Source organism: Tamandua tetradactyla, chromosome 1 (assembly GCF_023851605.1).
Source record: "Tamandua tetradactyla isolate mTamTet1 chromosome 1, mTamTet1.pri, whole genome shotgun sequence".
Lineage (NCBI taxonomy): Eukaryota > Metazoa > Chordata > Mammalia > Pilosa > Myrmecophagidae > Tamandua > Tamandua tetradactyla.
The window spans coordinates 23,414,372-23,433,205 of NC_135327.1; the positions used below are offsets into that span (position 1 = coordinate 23,414,372).

Consider the following 18,834-nt stretch of genomic DNA (forward strand, 5'->3'; position numbering starts at 1 on the left):
CCCTTCTGCCCGCCCCTGTTACCTGCTGGGACTAGCCTGATGAGTGGGAGAGGGAGGGGAGCTCGAGGGAATCGACACTGTGGCTTGATCCTCCAAATCCCAGGTCAACTTTGGACGGCTTCCTTCCTCATGACATTTGTGATGTTCCTGCCCCCAGCCTGGCCTGACCGCAAAGGGCAGAACTGGCTGCGTGGTCTACCCAATCAGTGAGGGCCCGAGACCACCCTGCAGAGTTTCCTGGGGTCCCAAAGTAGCCAAGATTTCCAGTGTGCTTAAGAAACTTGAGGATGGAGCTGAAAGCCACTGGATGAGGAGAAGCCCTGCTGCGACCACCTGTGTGGGCACACAGGGAGCACAGGGAGCACATTTCAACAGATACCTGCACGGATGGAAGTCACAGGTTACCACTGATTTGATGGAGCATGTGCTGAATTGGCCAAGATTAAGTCTGCGGTAAGGGTACTTAAAATAAAATTTATGTTCAATTATGGAAACATTTTTTGCTTAATACTTTTTGAACACCTGGAATGGCAGCCTGAGAATTGCATTTTTCCCTCTTGATCATATCGCCTGATCACTCCAGGACACAATTCCTCCATCTGTAATCTGGGGTTGGGCAGAAGGCTTAGACTAGATGGCACCAAGAGGTTTTCCTTCCAGCTCAGGCTGATCTTGATGCCAAAGCTGCAGCGTCTCTCAGATGTCTCACTGCCCATTTGTGAATGTTTTTTGTTATCTGTCACTCTCTTTACAGGGCTTTGTCCAGGTCTCCAGTGGGGCTGCTGAGAATTAACAGGAGAGCCCAGGCTGACAGGGAGCAAAAAGCACATTCCCAACCCTTGCAGTGATCAGATTTTTTCTTTCTTTCTTTCTTTTTTTTTTTTTTTCGGTATTTAGACCATATTTAATTATTTCAAAAATGATTTGTTGAAGAAATATGCCAATGACTAGCAATAGATATGAAAAGGAAAAGGAAAAGTGTATCTGTAATCACACCGTCCTGACAAATGGAAGCGTTTTCTCTTTCTGCCTCTCCTTCCAATCCATACTTACCTAAGTACCCCTTTGTTCCAGAACCTAGAGACCGCTTTGTATCCAAGGGCTTTGGGGGAGAGGGTGGGGCAAGTGGGAAGGAAAAGGAAACTCTGGGTATTCCAGCTCTGTTGATTGGCTGCCCTAGCAACCAGCCTCGCAGGCCTAATGGCTCCAAATATATCTCTCTAGCTCAGACCTCTCTCCTGAACTCCAGGCATGTATGCCCATCTGCCTACTCAACATCTCCGTTTGGATGATGAACAAACATTATATTTAGTATGCTCAAAATTGAACTCTTAATTCCCGCCCCCACACCTATTCTTCCACCTGTCTTCCCTGTCTCCATAAATGATCCCACCATATCCATCTCGCAACCTCGCTGTGAAGCCACCCCCAATTCCTCCCTCTCCATTACCTTTAAATTCAGTCTCTAAGCAAGTCGTCCTGTCCATCTATAAATATACCTCCCACTAGTCAATTTCTCTCCATTTCCCCTGGCATCGCCTTAAGCAGAAGTTGCCACTACTGCCTCCTGGTTTCCTGCAGGGACCTCACATCTGAGTTTCGGGGTTATCTTCTTTCCCCTGATCTCCTGACTGCACAGGAGTCACAGTGATGTCTAAAAATGGAAATCAGATCTTGTGATTTACTCTGTGATTTAAAACTTTCTTCCCATTCTTCTTAGAGTAAAATCCGTTACTTTTTTTTCTTCCATTACTCACACCCTCCAGTCCCACCCGCCTCCTTCCTCTTTCTTAGATATTCCAAATTCTCTCTGCTTCAGTGTTGGCGCAAGAGGTTCCCTCTCACAAGAACCTGTTTCCCCAGGCTCTGCAACTTTCAGATAGCAGCACAAAGGTCTCCTTTGGAGAGAGTCCTCCTCTACCATTCTTTCTGGCCAGCACCTTACTTAGCTCCTTGACCCCCGTGGAGCTCTCTCTTATTGCAACCCCCGTTAGTATGTGCTCTTTTATTTTCTTCAGGCCACTCATCACAATTTTCTATTCTTCCTCCCTCCCTATCTCTTTCCCTCCTTCTCTCCCCCCCCTTTCTGTCTGTCTTCATGAGACTGCAAGCCCCAAAGTGTAGGGATCACCTTTGCCAATCAGTGTTCACCAGGATCTCCTTGGGGTTCTAACACAGTGCTTTGTATGTAGTGTGCATTCGTTATATTTGTGGAATAAATGAAAGCACAGCTTCCTTTGCAATGAGTGATTGCTTGTATGGAAGCTCTGGGCTGGCTTGCGTTAAGCGGTTGAGAAATCTTTCATGCCCAAGGAGGGACTTTTCTGGCTGCTTCGTTTTCCTTCTGCCTTCAAGATATGGGGCACCTGGGACAGCCTCTATATCCTTTTGAGGTGTGATTTGGGGAGCCAGGAACAAAAGCTTTTGAGCAAATGTTTTTACAAGACTGTTCTGATATCTGTGCGGTGGGTAGATTAGACATGTCCAGAGGCAAGAAAGATGTCCTTGTGAGGAGGCCGTGGGCACCATCTAGGTAAGTGCCCATGAGGATAGGACATAGGACAGTAACCATGCAGGTGACCAAGAGAGGACAGAAGTGATGGGACTTGGAGACTCTGAGGCTCGGTATGGACTAGGGTGAGGTAAAGAGGCACCTATAGCACAAAAGTGAAGGAGGAGATGTCCTACACATGCTGACACTGCCCTTGCTTGACCCCGAGAGTGAGTGTCCCCTTGAAATTCATTCCCTGAGTACCTCGCTTGCCTTGTCTCCCCACCTTTCCTCCCTCTACCCCATCCCCCAAGGTAACTACTATCCTGACTCTTGGGTTGTTTGTTCCTTTTTCAAAAATATGGCTTTATCATATTTATAAGTATTTCTAAAAATTACTTAATGTTAGCTGTCTTTAGCTTTATAAAAAGAATAGCATGCAGTATGAAATTTGAGGAGGTGTGTGTTAGCACCCTCTGGTATTTTATAGCTAAGATTTACCCATATTATTGTATGTTGCGATACTTGATCATTTTCACTGCTGTTTTAAGATTCCATTGTGTGACCACGCCGCAATTACTTACCCCTAGATGGGCAGTGGAATCGTTTTCAGGTTTTGCTAATTTTCAAACACTGCTATCATGCATATTTTTTGTACCTAACATCTGGGGCAGATGTGCAGGAGTTTTTCTTGCTTGTAACCCAAGAGTGGGAATGCCAGATTATAGGGTTTGTGAATGTTCAACGCAACAAAAAATTCCCAAACTGTTTTCCAAAGCAGCCTTGCCAATTTACGTCCCCACCAGCAACGAAGGAGAGTATTGGTTGCTGTTTTATTTTTGCCATTTTAATAGGGACAAGATGGCACCTCAGTGTGGTGTCAATTTGGCCTTCCCAGATCACTAATGTGGTTGGATGACTCCTCCAAAGTTTATTGGTCTTAAGTGTTTCCTTAAATCTCATTTTAATGGTGGGCCTGGAAAGGTTTCCTGGCAGAGCTTGGATGCTTCATTTTGGGTTTTCCTTGAAGAAACAGGAAGGGGCTCTCAGACTTTCAGGTGTGTGTTTCCCTCTGCATTGGAGCTCATCCTGCCTTTGCTGGGTTCCTGGGTCAGGGTGTTGGCCTCAGTGTCCAGAATCCCCACAGGAGCTTAGTTCTTGGGAAGGGTGCCTGAGCCCACCTCTCACTGCTGACTTGCCTGGTCCAGGCTTTCAACCCCTCTGGGGGCTACAGGAAGTGAGGATTGGGAGATGGAAGGAATGGCTAGGGCTGGACAGGTCTCAGAAGGCTGATGGGGCAGGAGAAGCTGGGGTTGCAGCTCCAGGCATCGTGTCAGGTCCCCTCCTCGGCCAGTCCCGAGCAAGACGGGAGGGGACCGAAGGTCCTGTGTCATCATGGAGGGCATTGCAGTGCCTGCGACCTGCAGAGGAAGCTGGAAGCTTCTCCTCAGAGACCACCAAAAGGATCTTCTCACCACGCTTTACTCCCTCATTCTCTCTCTCCCTTAATACTCGCCTTGCTCAGACAAAGGGAGTCTGTATCTTCAGGGATCCTCAGCCTGGAACCATGAGAGGTGGAGAGGAAGGACTGGAGTTCAACCTTCAGGGACTTTCTTGATTCAACAGCCTACCAAGGTAGAGGAGAAATGGGAGCCCCCTCTCTGGGATCCCCTATCAGCCCAAAATGCCACCCCTGGGAGCCCAACTCCTATCTGAGGTCCACTCTTACCTGGAAGAGAGGTTCCTCTTGAGAATGCAGACAAAAAATCAGTCAGGAGAAAGAACTTCCATCCAAGGAGGAGGGCCCCATAGCGGGAGCTCCACATTCTGGCACCTGCCAATGGAAGGCCTGCCATCACTCAGCCCCCAGGCAGGCTCAGCTCCACCCGCAGTTCAGGTGCCAAGACTGCCCTTGGTCTTGGAGGAAGTCATCTCACCTCTCTGAGCTTCAGTTTCGACATCCTCACACCCACTTTAGAAAGTTTTTGATTCAAATGAAAGCACACAGGTAAATTATCTAGTCAGTGCTCAGTAATCATTGAAATGAATGGCTTTTTTGGGGAGAGGGGAAATTGGAAAAGATATTCAAATTAACTCAGTTATTCCAAGGAGTAGCTGGCAAAGTGGGTGCATTGCCAGGACTCGGTTGTGTGATAATAGCAATGCTTAATACTGTTTGGTATCTGAGGCATAGCACTCGCAGGAGGTTGCTATAATTGCTGTCCCACTTTATAGATGAAGACATTGAGTCTCAGAAAGGTGAAGTGACTTTCCCAGAATCACACCATCAGCCTGGCAGTGTCAGCAACTGAACCAACCCAGTCTGACTCCAATTCTGAGCCTTTAACTGCTTGGTGATTTCACCACTACTTTCCCAAACTTGCTTTGCTTCATCTTCTCTAAACTCGTTCAGCTGCCCACTGGCCTGGACCAGTGCCTGGGCATTGTGCCACACTTAGCAGGTAAAATGCCTCTTGTCCACCTGCTCTGGAGTGCTGACCAGGAGGTGGCAGTCTTGGCTGAATGTGTCATCTTGGTGCTTGGTGAAAGCATGGTCCTTACAGATCTTGGAGCCTTGGTTCCTCTCCAGCCAGAAGATATTAGTGCGTTTGGGGTGAAAACTTCGCACATGGCAGACAAAGATGGCCACCTGCAGGCCCAGGACAGAGTGTGCTGATACACTCACCATGGGCACAACTGAAACAACAGCCCTTCCTTTGTTAGTTCCCTCCTTTGACCAAAATATGCTCAAGGAGCATCCACTCCTTTCTAGGCACAGTGCTGGGTTCATGGGATTCAGCAGGAACCAAGACAGACATGGGTCCTGCCCCATGGAGCGCCCCCACTGGTGGACAGGATGGAGAGTAAACAAAGTCATGAGACCCCTAAAGGGACACTGAGAACCTACAGCAGGGCACCTGACCTGGTCTTGGGGCGGGGGAGCATGTTAGGGAAGTGTTTCTGGTAGAAGTGTCCTTTGGGCAGAAATATGAAAGATGAATGCAAGTTAACTAGATGGTAGATTGTATTTTCAAAAAAATGGCCACAGCCAGTCCTACATGTTCTCCCACAACCTTACTCCTTCCCATCAGTGGAGGATCAATTTCTGCTCCCCTGGATCCTAGGGGGGTTGCTATAGAAATGATGGTGTTATAATGGGCAATTTCTGGTTTTCTCTGGCTAAAGCTGGAATGAAGGAGAGCTGGGCTCTGGGCTCTTGGAGGGAATTCACCCATCTGTAGGAGGTAAGTGGAACTCTCCCATGCTGAGGTCGGCAGGGGATGAGGGAGAGTGCAGACCCCTAGAGAAAGCCCCTGTGAAGGCTAGGATGGATGGACTTTGGTAGCAATGAGTGATTTCCTTTGCTTCTCCTTCCATATTTCCGCAAAGCTTAATTCAACATGGCAGCCTGGGCTGTCTTCCAGGGAAATGAATCAGGGGCTTTGTGCTCATGAGGTCAGAATGAGAAAGGGTCTCTGTAGCCTTGCCTGCCTTGCTTGGCTGACTCCTTTGCATCTTTCATGTATTGGCTCAAACATCACTTCTTCCAAAAGGCCTTTCCTAAGTCGATCAGGTTTCTCCTGTTTTCATCTAACCCTGCTCTCTGTTCTGTCCCCGTATAGCAAACACTGAGATTCATCATGATTTCGCTGTTTGTCTATATTCTTGTTTGAGGTCTGTTTTCCCACATGACTGCGAACTAGTGGTGGCCGAACAAGTTCCCGTCTGTTTAACATGGAATCCCCAGCACCTAAAGCAATGCCGCCACACAGCAGATGCTCAATAAACTTGCGTTGAATGAGTGAATGAATGAATGAACTCCCAAATACACTGATGGAGCCGGATCTGAAAGGGAAGGACCGGTTGTGGCATGATGTGGGAAATACGGATCCTTATACCTCACTGGACTTTGGTAGGGAGCAAAGAGCAGGATGCAGCCAAAGTGCCCAAGCACAGAACCTGCACGGTCACGAGGGTTGGCCCTGGGATGGGCTACAGGGGAGGGGCCTTTACCTCGGAGGAACTGAGAGATGTTCACGTCCCCACGCGGGGGCTCTGCAAGTTCCTGTGAGCCACTTCGCAGGTGACCCGGGAGCAGAGTGAGAAGAGGGCAAGAGTCACCAGCGTGGTGCTCTCGACAGGGTCGGGGGAAGCCTCCCCAGCCAGGAGGATTAGGGTCTGCACGGAGGGAAGGTCCAGGTCGTTTTCAAGCCATTTCAGTTTATGTTTCTGGGAAAGAAGCCTGTGGACATGCAGGTGAGATGCACTATTTGGCCTGGGCTGGCCCAGTGGGAGGGTCCAAACACCTTCAGAAGAGAGGGCTTGGTTTTGATCAAGGCTCGGGTGGAGAGAGACAGACAGACAGAGTCAGAGAGTGACAGGGATGAGAGAGAAAGGGGGAGAGAGAGAGAGAAATGAAGATGACAAGTCATTCTCTAGTGTAACATCTGCCCTCATGGTGCAGCCTGCTCAATTACCCACCCCACACTGTCACCTCCAGTTTTCTCTTCCAAATTTTTATTTCCATCTCACACCATGAAACCACACCTTTGTGATCTTGCTAAAATACAAATCCATTTCCTTGTTCCTTCCTCCCTCCTCCCCTTCCTTCCTTTCTTTCTCTCAATCTTTGTCTTTCTCTTAAAATCAAAGTACATTGTTTCAAAATCAACAGGCTTGTTTTAGTTTGCTAGCTGCCGGAATGCAACACACCAGAGACGGATTGGCTTTTAGTAAAAGGGGATTTATTTTGTTGGTTCTTCAGAGGAAGGGCAGTTAACCTTACACTGAGGTTCTTTCATACGTGGAAGGCACAGGATGGTCTCTGCTGGTCTTCTCTCCAGGCCCCTGGGTTCCAACAACTTTCCCCGGGGTGACTTCTTTCTGCATCTCCAAAGGCCTGGGCTGAGCTGCGAGTGCTGAGATGAGGAATGCCGAGCTGCTTAGGCTGTGCTACATTGCGCTCTCTCATTTAAGCACCAGCCAATTAAGTCAAACGTCACTCATTGCAGCAGGCACACCTCCTCGCCGACTGCAGATGTAATGACAACAGATGAGGTTCACATACCATTGGCTTATATCCACAGCAACAAAACTAGGTATGCTCACCTGGCCAAGTTGACAACTGAATCTAACTACCACAGTGCTCTATAAAGCATATCATGAAAATCAGGAGTCCCCTGGCTTCGTCCCCCTGCAAGAATTATAGGCCAACCACATTTTAACTATTTTACCTGATTCTTTGGGTATTTCCCTCCATGTTTCTAAACAGTGTGTTTATACTGTTATTTATTGACTTTCCAGTTTCATACACTAGACCTACTGCTCTGGAAGACGATGGTCTGGCTCTCTCACGTCTCCCTCTGCCCACCACCCTCACCTCCCTTCCTTACACCCCCCGTCATAGACACACCACACATTACTATTAGATTGGTTTTCAGCATTTATGTTATCATGACCAAATGAGCTTGTTCATAACTTAGCCAGGTAATATATCATTATTTCATTTACTTTCTTGCACAGCTTTTTGTTTTCCCGGGAATTTATAATGGCCTCTTTATTTTCATTTGTTTAGTTTTCTATGACAAATTCATCCTCCAAATTTCTGCCCAATGGATATAACTCCTTTTAGTATGTTTGAAACTTTAAATATTAAAATGGATTTCAATTTAGGCTACATGCATACCTGACAGGGTACTCCCTTTGCAAGAGAGCATACAGACTTAAACTTTAAAAAGGACTTTAATTACAGTAATTTGTAAACATATATAAAAATATAGAGAAAGTGCTCATCACAGCACTTCAAAATTATCAACAAATAGCCCAGATTTTTTCATCTGTACCCCTATCATCCTTTCAACTAGTTTAAAGCAAATACTAAACACTATAATTTCATTCAAAACTATTTCAGCATGCATAAGAACTCTATTTTAAAAACATAATCTAAATACCATTATCATACTTAAAAACTTAAAAGCAGGTCCTGCATATCATCTAATATTTGTCAATTCAAATTCCCCTACTTGTCTCATAAATGTCATGTTTTTGCCTAAAAGTTGTCTTCAGAGCTGTGGAAGGTGGCCTGTGCACAAGGACACCTGACATGCTGGGACCGTAAAGCCCTCTGGGAGCAGCTCTCCGTGACTGAGGGGGAGTCAGGATATAAGCACCCCAAACCCCTGTCCTCTGAGGAGGGATACATAACTCTGAGACTTAAGTTCTGTGCCATTTCCCATGGTTTCCCAACTGCATCAAGCTCCTTTGCTAACTGTCTCCCTTCCCCACTCCCCTGCTGTGGCTCCTTGCACTCAAAGCCTTATCTCAGAGTGTGCTTCCGGGAGAACCCAAGCTGAAACCCTATGCTTTCAAGTCCCTTGAAATAATTTTTCTTTGTCTGGTTAAATGGTTAGTTGGTTTATTCCATTTTAGATTTAGTATTTTATTTAGACTATTAGGAACTGCTTTTTAAAAAAATTTAAATGTTTATTAATTATTTAAAGCATTCATATGTTTCCAAAGTTAAAAAAAAACAAAAATAAAGTACATTCAGAGTTTAGTTTCCCTCTCTGTGCCCTTCATCCTATTCCCTCCCTCCCTTTATAGGTAATTAAAAAATTAGATTTTGGTTTATTCCTCTGTTTCTTTAAATATAAGCAAATAGTGTGTGTTTGCATTTCCCGCTTTCCTCGGCAAAAAGGGCAGTGTGCCCTCCACACCCTTCTAATACTGCTTTTCTTGTTTGACCATATCCTGTGGCCACTCTGAAGAGGCCTCTGAAGTGTGGTGGGTTCTTTTTCAATTTCCTTTTACTGCTGCTGAGTAGCCCTTTGTGTACCATGACTTATTTAGCTGCTCAGCTTGATCGTAAGTCATTTAGCAATTAAGTTAGTGAAAGGTTTAGGAGGCAAAAGGGTGAGAAAGAAGAAAGGTAGACCAGGAAATTTAAAGTTGGGGGGGTTATTTCTGCGCTTCCGGGCAGAGCTCACCAAACCCAAGATGGTGGGAGGTGAGTGAGCATGCGGGCTTCGGTACGGGCAGCTTTTAAGGATAGAGGTCAGGTGACGTCTGGAAGGGGTGGTTCATTAGTTCCGGAAGTCATGTTGGGAGGGGTGACACAGCCTCCACAGCTCCAGTTGCAGTGCCCTTCCCCGTTCCCCCAACCTAACATTCCAGCCTTTTTGTGATAATAGGACGCCGAGATATTTCTGGCTACTTCCTGCTGTAATGGGGCAATGTAGGTTTATAGGCCAGAACCGTCATGGCTAGGGGAGTGGGGAGGCTGGCTGTAGGAATCTGGTGAGGAGGCAGGTGATGATAATGATGCAGGAGCATCTGGTTGACTGCTACCCAGGATAGTTCCTTCATGCGTCCCTGAAGGAAGTTGAGGAGGCAGAGAGCTAGGAGGAAAAAGAGACAGATTAGGATAACTGGTCCTAGTAGCGGGAGGAGCCATGTCACCAGAGGAGAAGAAAACCAACTTAAGGCAGAGTTGGTTCCTTGTTTTCTGTAGTAGAGATCGTCACTTAGTTTGTTTAGCGTTTGAATATTTTGTTGCACCAGACCCGACTTGTTGATGTAATAGCAGCGTCCCTCTTGGAGGAATATGCACGTTCCTCCTTTTTCGGCTGTCAGCAGGTCTAAGGGCTGTCAATTTTGAAGAGCTACCTGGGCTAGTGAGGTGAGTTGGTGTTGTAGAGAGGAGAGGAATTCTGATGTTGATTCCAGGGCTACCTGTAGTTGAGTTCTGAAGTTTTGAGAGGTTAAAATACCATGTCCCAGTGCCCCTCCCGCTGTGGCTGAGGCTGCGACTGAAGCAGTTAGGCTGATGCCTACTAGGATAGGAAGGAAAGCAGCCCTTTTTGAGTGAGGAGAGGGCAGTAGCCAAGTTAGTTCAGACTCCCCATAGAGAGTCAATTGAGGAACGACAGTTACCAGGAAGCATGGTCCCAGGGCAGTGGAATTAAGGCACTTGGTAAGAGTTCCAGTACACCAGAAATATTGTCCTTTGGGGGCATGGGTGGTGTTGTGGATAGTGACGTTAGTCTGGCACTTGCTATGAAGTTTTGTTTGAGGGTTTTTTATCCAGTGTAGTGAGGCTCCTAATTTGGCAAGAAGATCTTGCCCCATTAGTGGGCTGGGACAAGAAGGCATTACTAAGAAAGAATGTATAATTCTATTAAACATGTTAGCGGTCCAGTAGTTAAGGGGTGTGAAGGATGGCCATCTATGCCCATAACCATGACCTGGGAAGGAAGGAGTTGACCTGAGTAAGAGGGGAGGACAGAAAAGGTAGCCCCTGTGTCCACTGAAAAGGAGGTGGACTTGCCTGTTACCTTGATTGTTACCCTGGGCTCGACAAGGGTGATTGGGGTCGTTGAGGCCGGGCATCGTCAGTCGTCAGTGGCCAGGCCCAGGACTGCTAGCAGTGGGTTAGGGGTTGGAAGGACGGCCCCTCCACAGCCAGGCACCGAGGAGCAGTCACTTTTCCAATGTCCCTTTGTATCATAGAGAGGGCATGGTCCCTTGGGCGGTTGAGGATTGGGGCACTGGCGGGACCAGTGTCCGTTGAGGCCACATTGGAAGCACTTTCTTGGTGGTGGATTAGTTGTAGCCGGCTTCTTCTCCATTGAAGTGAGCCGCAGAGCCGCAATCAGGGATTGGGTTTGTAAATTCACCTTTCAGCAGTCCTAGGATTCCTTTTCTGCCCTCTCCAGTTCATCACAAGTATTAAAAATTTTAAAGGCCATGTTTACCAGGTCATGGATAGGGGCCTGAGGACCATCCTCAATTTTTCTAAGTTTACACCTTATATCTGGAGCCAATTGGGATATAGAGTGTGTGGCTAAAACAGTTTTACCAGCCTCCGAGTCAGGGTCTAGGCGGGTATATTGGGAGAAGGCTTCTGTGAGCCGGTATAGAAAAGCAGCTGGGTTTTCATCAGGACCCTGGGTAATTTCCCTTAGCTTATGGAAGTTTACTACTTTATGTGAAGTTTTCTGCATGCCGGTTATGAAGCATGTAAGCATTTTGTCCCATCTAGTCTGCCCGTTCCTCCCTGCTGGAGTGTCAACCTGATATTCCCACCCTGGCTCCTGGTCTGGCACTGCCTCGGCTCCTACCAGCATGGTGTGGTCGGTTATACGCACCTGGTTAGCATGGGCCCTGGCTGCATTGAAAATGCAGTCCATTTCATCGCTAGTGAGGGAAGAAGAGCAGATTACATGAATGTCATGCCAGGTGAGGTCATAGGCATTAGCTAGATACTGGAAATCTTTAGTATAGCTAGTTGGATCATTGGAGAAGGAGCCCAACTGTTCTTCAATATTAGAGAGGTCAGCTAGGGAGAAAGGGGTGTGTACTCGAACTAACCCCTCAGGTCCCGCAACTTCCCATAGTGGACAGTAAAGAGTTCTCTGAGTGGGTATGAGAGCTTATAGGAGAGGAGGGCAAGGCTGTTGAGGACAGTGGGGGACTGGATGGAGATGGAAGGGGAGGATAAGATGGCGGCTGGAATGCTGATGGAGCGGGGGGAGGAAGAGGGGGGTAAGATGGCAGCTGGAGCGCCGCCAGTGGAGAAGGAGGAAGAGAAAGGCAAGATGGCGGCGGGAGTGCCGCCTGCGTAGAAGGGGAGAGAGGAGGGCAAGATGGCGGCTGGGACGTCACTGGAACAGAAGGAGGAAGAGAAGGAGAAGATGGCGACTGAGATGTCACCGAAGCAGAAGGGGGGAGGGAAAGGCAAGATGGTGGCTGGGGCGCCGCTGGAGGGAGGGGAGGGTAGAGCCAGGGAGAGGAGGATACAAAGGCAGGAGCACAGAAGGAAAAAAGCTTGGACATAAGGAATTTCAGCCCATTTGTCGTTCCTCTGGCAAAAGTTGCGGAGGTTCGTAAGGATATTAAAATTGGAAGTCGCATCCTCAGGCCCATGAGAGAGGACCTGCTGCCCATACTGCTGGGTCTCACAGGAGAAAAGACTGGCCCAGGGGGTGTCGGCGTCCCAATGCCTTGAGAGAGTCCTCGGAGCTCTTACGAGCGGGGGCTCGTCACCCCAGGGGACGTCTCACCCTGGTTTGAGGCCCTTTCAGGTCCTGGACCTGAATTCGGGAGGGAAACGAGAAGCGGGGCATCCCCACGGCTTTTCGAGTCCCGGGAAAGGGTGTGAGGCTTGCGGGCGTCCCCGTTCACCTCAGCCCTCGGAAGAGAACCTGACGTGAATTCACGATTTTCAAAGAGTAATTAATGGACAGGCTCTTGGAACGATGAGACCAGGCAGCAGGGCTAGGAAGGGAGGGACTTACCCAATCTGTGGTGGATGTAGCGGCAGGCCGAAGGATCCACTGTTGCTGGCCATGTGGAGGAAGGAGGAGAGAGGAAGCCGGGGCGCCTCTGGCCAGGCAGGTGGCACCCATGCTCCTCTCCCGGGTTTCCGGCACCAGATAAAAGGTTTAGGGGGGGAAAGGGTGAGAAAGAAGAAAAGTACACCAGGAAATTTAAAGTGTGTGTGGGGGGGGGTATTTCTGCACTCCCGGGCAGAGCCCACCAAACCCAAGATGGAGGGAGGTGAGTGCGCATGCGGGCTTCAGTGCAGACAGCTTTTAAGGATGGGGGTCAGGTGACTTCTGGAAGGGGCGGTTCATTAGTTCCAGAAGTCATGTTGGGAGGGGTGACACAGCCTCCACAGCTCCAGTTGCAGTGCCCCTCCCCGTTCCCCCGACCTAACAGTGTATCTTTGGGATAAATGCCAACAAGTGGTATTGTTGGGCCATAGGGTAAATGAATAAGTAATTCTGCCAGGTATTGCCAACTTATGAGTTATGTGGTTTTCATTCCCACCGGCAAAATATAAGCATGTCTGTTTCCCTATGGCCTCCCTACAGAGTGTATTGCCAAATGTTTGAATTTTTGGCCAAGCAGATAGGTGAGAAATCGTGTCCCAGTGTAATTTTAATTTGCGTTTTTCTCAATATAAGGGAGGTGGAGCATCGTTTTTTTTAAAAAAAAAAAACTTTTTCCACTGTGCAATACAACATATATACAAAACAAAGAAAGAAAAAAGCAACAGCTTTCAAAGCACTTCCCACCACGCCATCATCTCAGATCCCCCAGCCCGCAACAGCTTCAAACCATTGGAGGCCAGAAGGAATGTTTGAAATCATCACTTTTCTCTTCCTTCCGTGAAAGCAACATATATACAAAAAAGTTACAGACTTCAAGGCACAACGCAACAGTCGGCCTAGAAAAGACCCTGGAGCTCAGCATGGGCCATAATTCCACAACTCCAGACCTTCACCTCTAGCTGCTCCAAGATACCGGAAACCAAAAGAGACATCAATGCAATGATTCAGCAGTCACACTCATCTGCCAACCTCACCCTCTCTGTACAACTCCACCCCCTAGGGGCATCTGGGCCATGCCCATCCCACCCCCCTCATGTTAAATGGCTGCTGATAACAATAGGTAGGTGATGGAACCAGCTGATGCCCTGGGAAGGCCAGCTCCTCCAGGCCCCAGGACCCATCTGGCCCCACCCGTAGGCCTCTGGAAAGGCACCCTAGTGCCTAGAACCCTTGCAGAATCCCACATATTATCCTAGGTGTTCTCCAGGATCAGCCAGAAGGGTTTCGCCTGGGGCCTAGCAAGCCAGGATAGGTAGCAATGTCCAACTGAAGTTTGCATAAGAGCAACCTCCAGAGTAGCCTTTCAACTCTGTGAACTCTCACAGCCACTGATACCTTATTTATTACACTTCTTTTCCTCCTTTTGGTCAGGACAGCACCGTTCATCCCACAATGCCAGGGCCAGACCCATCCTTGGGAGTCATCCCCCATGTCACCAGGGGCACTTTTGCCCTAGGATGTCATGTTCTATATAAGGCAGAGGGCAATGATGGCTTAGAGAGAGTGAGGCCACATCTGAGCAACAACAGAGGTCCTCCAGAAGTAACTCTTAGGCATGCCTGTAGGTAGACTAAGCTTCTCCGCTACATACATAAGCTTCACAAGAGCAAGCCTCAAGATTAAGGGCATGGCCTATTGATTTGGGTGACCCTAATGTTTGACACAGTATCGGGGGATTCCCTGGTGGTAAAGTTTAATAGTTCCATATTTTTTCTTTCATCTCTCAAGGAACTATGCCAATACTTTTTGATTATCTGCTTAATATCTTCTGGGATATATCCAGGCATTACATTAAGCTATAGAGAATTAAAGGCCCTCATTCTTATTCTGGGCTCCCTGTGTTTCAGTTGTTTAAATGAGCTATCTAGACAGGTTGAGTTAGATTATTTGCTACAGAAAATTTAGGTTCTGGACTAAATAAACCTTTCTCCCTTTGTTATCAAAGAGTAGATGAGGTTTTGAAATATAGACAATGTCTTCCTTACTCCTGTGTTCGGAATTACCTTAATCCTAACCTAATCACCTTCTTATCTCTGAATACCAGGTTATACATATATAAATCAGCCTCTAAAAATCCAGAAATAATAATTACCACTTGGGACAAAATGTGACTACTACAAGAGCTTACAATCTACGCCCCTGTTTTCTTATAAGCATTTTTTTAAATGAGACCATACAATAATTGCTCTTTTGTTTTCTAGCTTATTTGCCTCACCGAATGTCCCACATGTTCATTCACATTGTTGCATGCCTCACGACTTTGTTCCTTTTTGTAGCAGCACAATGTTCCTTTTTGTCATATATAAACACCATCGTTTGTCTCAATCAATGCATCCTTCAGCCACCTGCATTCATTAGACATCACGTATAATGTCCAAAAACCACGGTCCATCAACACTCTCAATTTTAGATCATTTCATTGTTCCCAAGAGAAAGATAACCAATAAACACACCCTCAACAAACAGGAAATCTAAACCTCTCCTTAACTCTTGTCCCTCCCCTCATTATTTACCCCTGGTGTTGGAGCATCGTTTTATGGTTAGCAAGCATTCCTATTTCACTTTCTGTAAATTATCTTTCCATATCTAGTGCACATATTTCTAAAAGATTGTTCATCCTTTCATTCTAAAATGTTAGAAGCTGTTTATATATTATGTGGGTAATTCTTTGTCTATGTTTTTAGTTGCAAAATATACATACGCACATCCATGCACAAGGTTTTTTATATACAATGTGTTCTAGTTTGCTAGCTGCCAGAATGCAATATACCAGAAATGGAATGGTTTTTAAAAAGGGGAATTTAATGAGTTGCTAGTTTACAGTTCTAAGGCTGAGAAAATGTCGCAATCAAAACAAGTCTATCGAAATGTCCAATTTAAGGCATCTGGGGAAAGATACCTTGGTTCAAGAAGGCCAATGAAGTTCAGGGTTTCTCTCTCAAGTGGAAGGGCACATGGCAAACATGGTCAGAGTTTCTCTCTCATCTGGAAGGGCACATGGCGAACATGGCATCATCTGCTAGCTTCTTCTCCTGGTTTCCTGATTCATGAAGCTCCCTGGGAGGCATTTTCCCTCTTCATCTCCAAAGGTTGCCGGCTGGTGGATTCTGCTTCGTAGTGCTGCAACATTCTCTGCTCTCCCTGAATCTCTTTCTCCAAAATGTTTCCTCTTTTGTAGGACTCCAGTAAACCAATCAAGATCCACCCAAATGGGTGGAGACATGTCATCACCTAATCCCGTTTAACAACCGCTCTTGACTAAAGCACATCATCCAGGGAGAGGTCTGATTACAGTTGCAAACATACAGTATTGAATAGGGATTATTCTACCTTTATGAAATGGGATTTAGATTAAAACATGGCTTTTCTTAGGGGGCATACTTCCTTTCAAACCAGCACACAATGTAATAAAAATGATCTGCTTTTCTCTTATTGCTTCTGCATTTTGAATTAAAGTTGGAAAGTTTTTCCCCACTTGCAGATTTTACAAGATTTCATACATGTTTGGCTCTAGTACTTGCATGGTTTCACAGTTTACATTTAAATTTCTAATTCATTGGGAATTCATTTTGGTGTAGGGTGGGGGAAGTAGGTCATTTCTGGATTTGCTGTTCTGTTCTGTTGCTCTGTCTACCTACGAACAATCCAATTGACCAAACACCATTTATTGAAAAGACTCTCCTTTCACCACTGAGTTGCCTTGCCACCTTACTCAAAAATCAAATTATCATATATGTGTAATGATCATATATGGATCCATTTCTGGAATCTCTATTTTGTTCCATTTCTCTGTTTGTCTACCTTGATGCTAATACCACACTATGCAATGACTGTGGCTTTATAATAATTCTCTGTTCGTGAAGGCTAATGGTCTGTAGCTTTCTTTCCTTTTAATATCTTACTCTGGTTTTGTCATCAGGCTAATGGTGGCCTCTTATATTAAGTTGCAAAAATTCCCTCCTCTTCAATTCTCTGGAACAGTTTGAGTAGAATTCGTAGAATTTCTTTTTTTTTAAATGTTGGGTAGAATTCTGCAGTAAAGTCATCTGTGCCTGGAATTTTCTTTGTGAGAAGCTTTCTAATGACAGACCCAATGTCTTTAAAGATATAAGGATAATCAGGCTATTTGTTTCCTTTTGAGTGAACTGTGGTAGGAATTTGCCTTCCAAGAAATTTGACCATTTAATCTAAATTGTTGAATTTATCTGTAAAAAGTTTTTCATAAAATTCCTTTATAATCCTTTTAATATCTGTGGAATCTATAATGATGTTATGTCTCTCATTCTTAATATCGGCAATTTATATATTTTCTTTTCTTTCCGTTATCACTCTGGCTAGTGATTTATCAATGTAGTTGAGCTTCTCAAGGAACCAGCTTTTGGTTTCATTGGTTTTCTCTATAGTTTTCTATTTGATTTCTGCTCAATTGTTTATTATTTTCTTTCTTCTGTTTACTTTGGGTTTCACCCATTCTTTTCTAGTTTTTAAGGCCACTGGATTGAAACCTTTCTTCCATCCTAATAGAGGCACTTAACGTTGTTAATTTCTCCCAACTACTAGTGGAGCTGCATCCCATAAATTTTGACATGTCATATTTTTCTTTTTGCTCAATGTTATTTGGAAGTGTGTTATTTAGTTTAAATATATTTTAGTGTTTTCTAGAGATCTTTTTGTTATTAATTATTAATTTAAATCTATTGTGGTCAAAGAACACACTTTGTATGGCTTGACTTATTTTAAATTTACTGAGACTTAATTTTATGGCCAAGAGTATTATCTGCCTTGATAAATATTCCATGTGCACTTGAAAAGAATAAAAATTCTGTTTTTCTGGGTAGAGTATTCTATAAATTGCCAGTTAGCTCAAGTTTGTTTAGAGTGTTGTTCTAGTCTTCTAAATCCTTATTGATTTTCTGCATATTTGTTCTACCAATTATTGAGAAAGGGGTGCTGAAATCTCAAACCATAAATTGTAGATTTGACTGTTTCTCTTTGCAGTTCTTTGAGGTTTTGTGTCATGTATTTTGAAATTTTATTACCTGCATAAACATCTTGATTAATTGACCACTTTATCATTATGACATGACCTTTTGTCCCTGGTGAATTATTTATTCTAAATCTACTTTGATATTAATATAAGCACTCAAGCTTTTAAAAAAGTTAGTGTTAGAACCATGTATTAGTTAGGGTTCTCTAGAGAAACAGAATCAATGGGAAACACTCACAAATATAAACTTTATAAAAGTGTCTCACATAACTGTGGGAATGCAGAGTCCAAAATCCGCAGGGCAGGCTGTGAAGCCGACAATTCCAATGGAGGGTCTGGATGAACTCCACAGGAGAGGCTTGCCAGCCAAAGCAGGAAGAGCCTGTCTCTTCTGAATCCTCCTTAAAAGGCTTCCAGTGATTAGATTGAGCATCACTCATTGTAGAAGACACTCTCCTTGGCTGATTACAAATGAAATCAGCTGTGGATGCAGCTGACGTGATCATATTTAATTTTATGAAATGTTCTCATTGCAACAGACAGGACAGCACTTGCCCAACCAGACAAACAAGTACCACCACTTGGCCAAGTTGACACATGAACCTGACCATGACAAGCCATACACAAAAATCACCTCAAAATGGATCAAGGACCTAAATATAAGCACTAAAATTATAAAACCCTTAGAATATTACATAGAGCCAAAATTTCATGACCTGGGATTCAGCAATGGATCCTTAGAAATGGCATAAAAGGCATGAACATCAAAAGAAATAATAGATACATTTGAAGTCATCAAGTTTAAAAACTTTTATGCATTTTTTTCAATAAGAAAGTGAAAAGGTGGCCTACAAACTGGGAGAAAATAGTTTCAAACCATATATTTGATAAGGGTTTAATATCCAGAATATATGAAGAACTTTTAAAATGCAATAATAAAAAGACAAACAACCCAATTAAAA

The 18,834-nt window shown here is 45.2% G+C and overlaps 1 pseudogene; it reads right to left on the reverse strand.

Annotated features, from left to right (window-relative positions):
- Nucleotides 1-3,772: 3,772 nt before the first annotated feature.
- LOC143680301 (tyrosine-protein phosphatase non-receptor type substrate 1-like) lies at nucleotides 3,773-10,879 on the reverse strand (annotated as a pseudogene).
- Nucleotides 10,880-18,834: the final 7,955 nt, after the last annotated feature.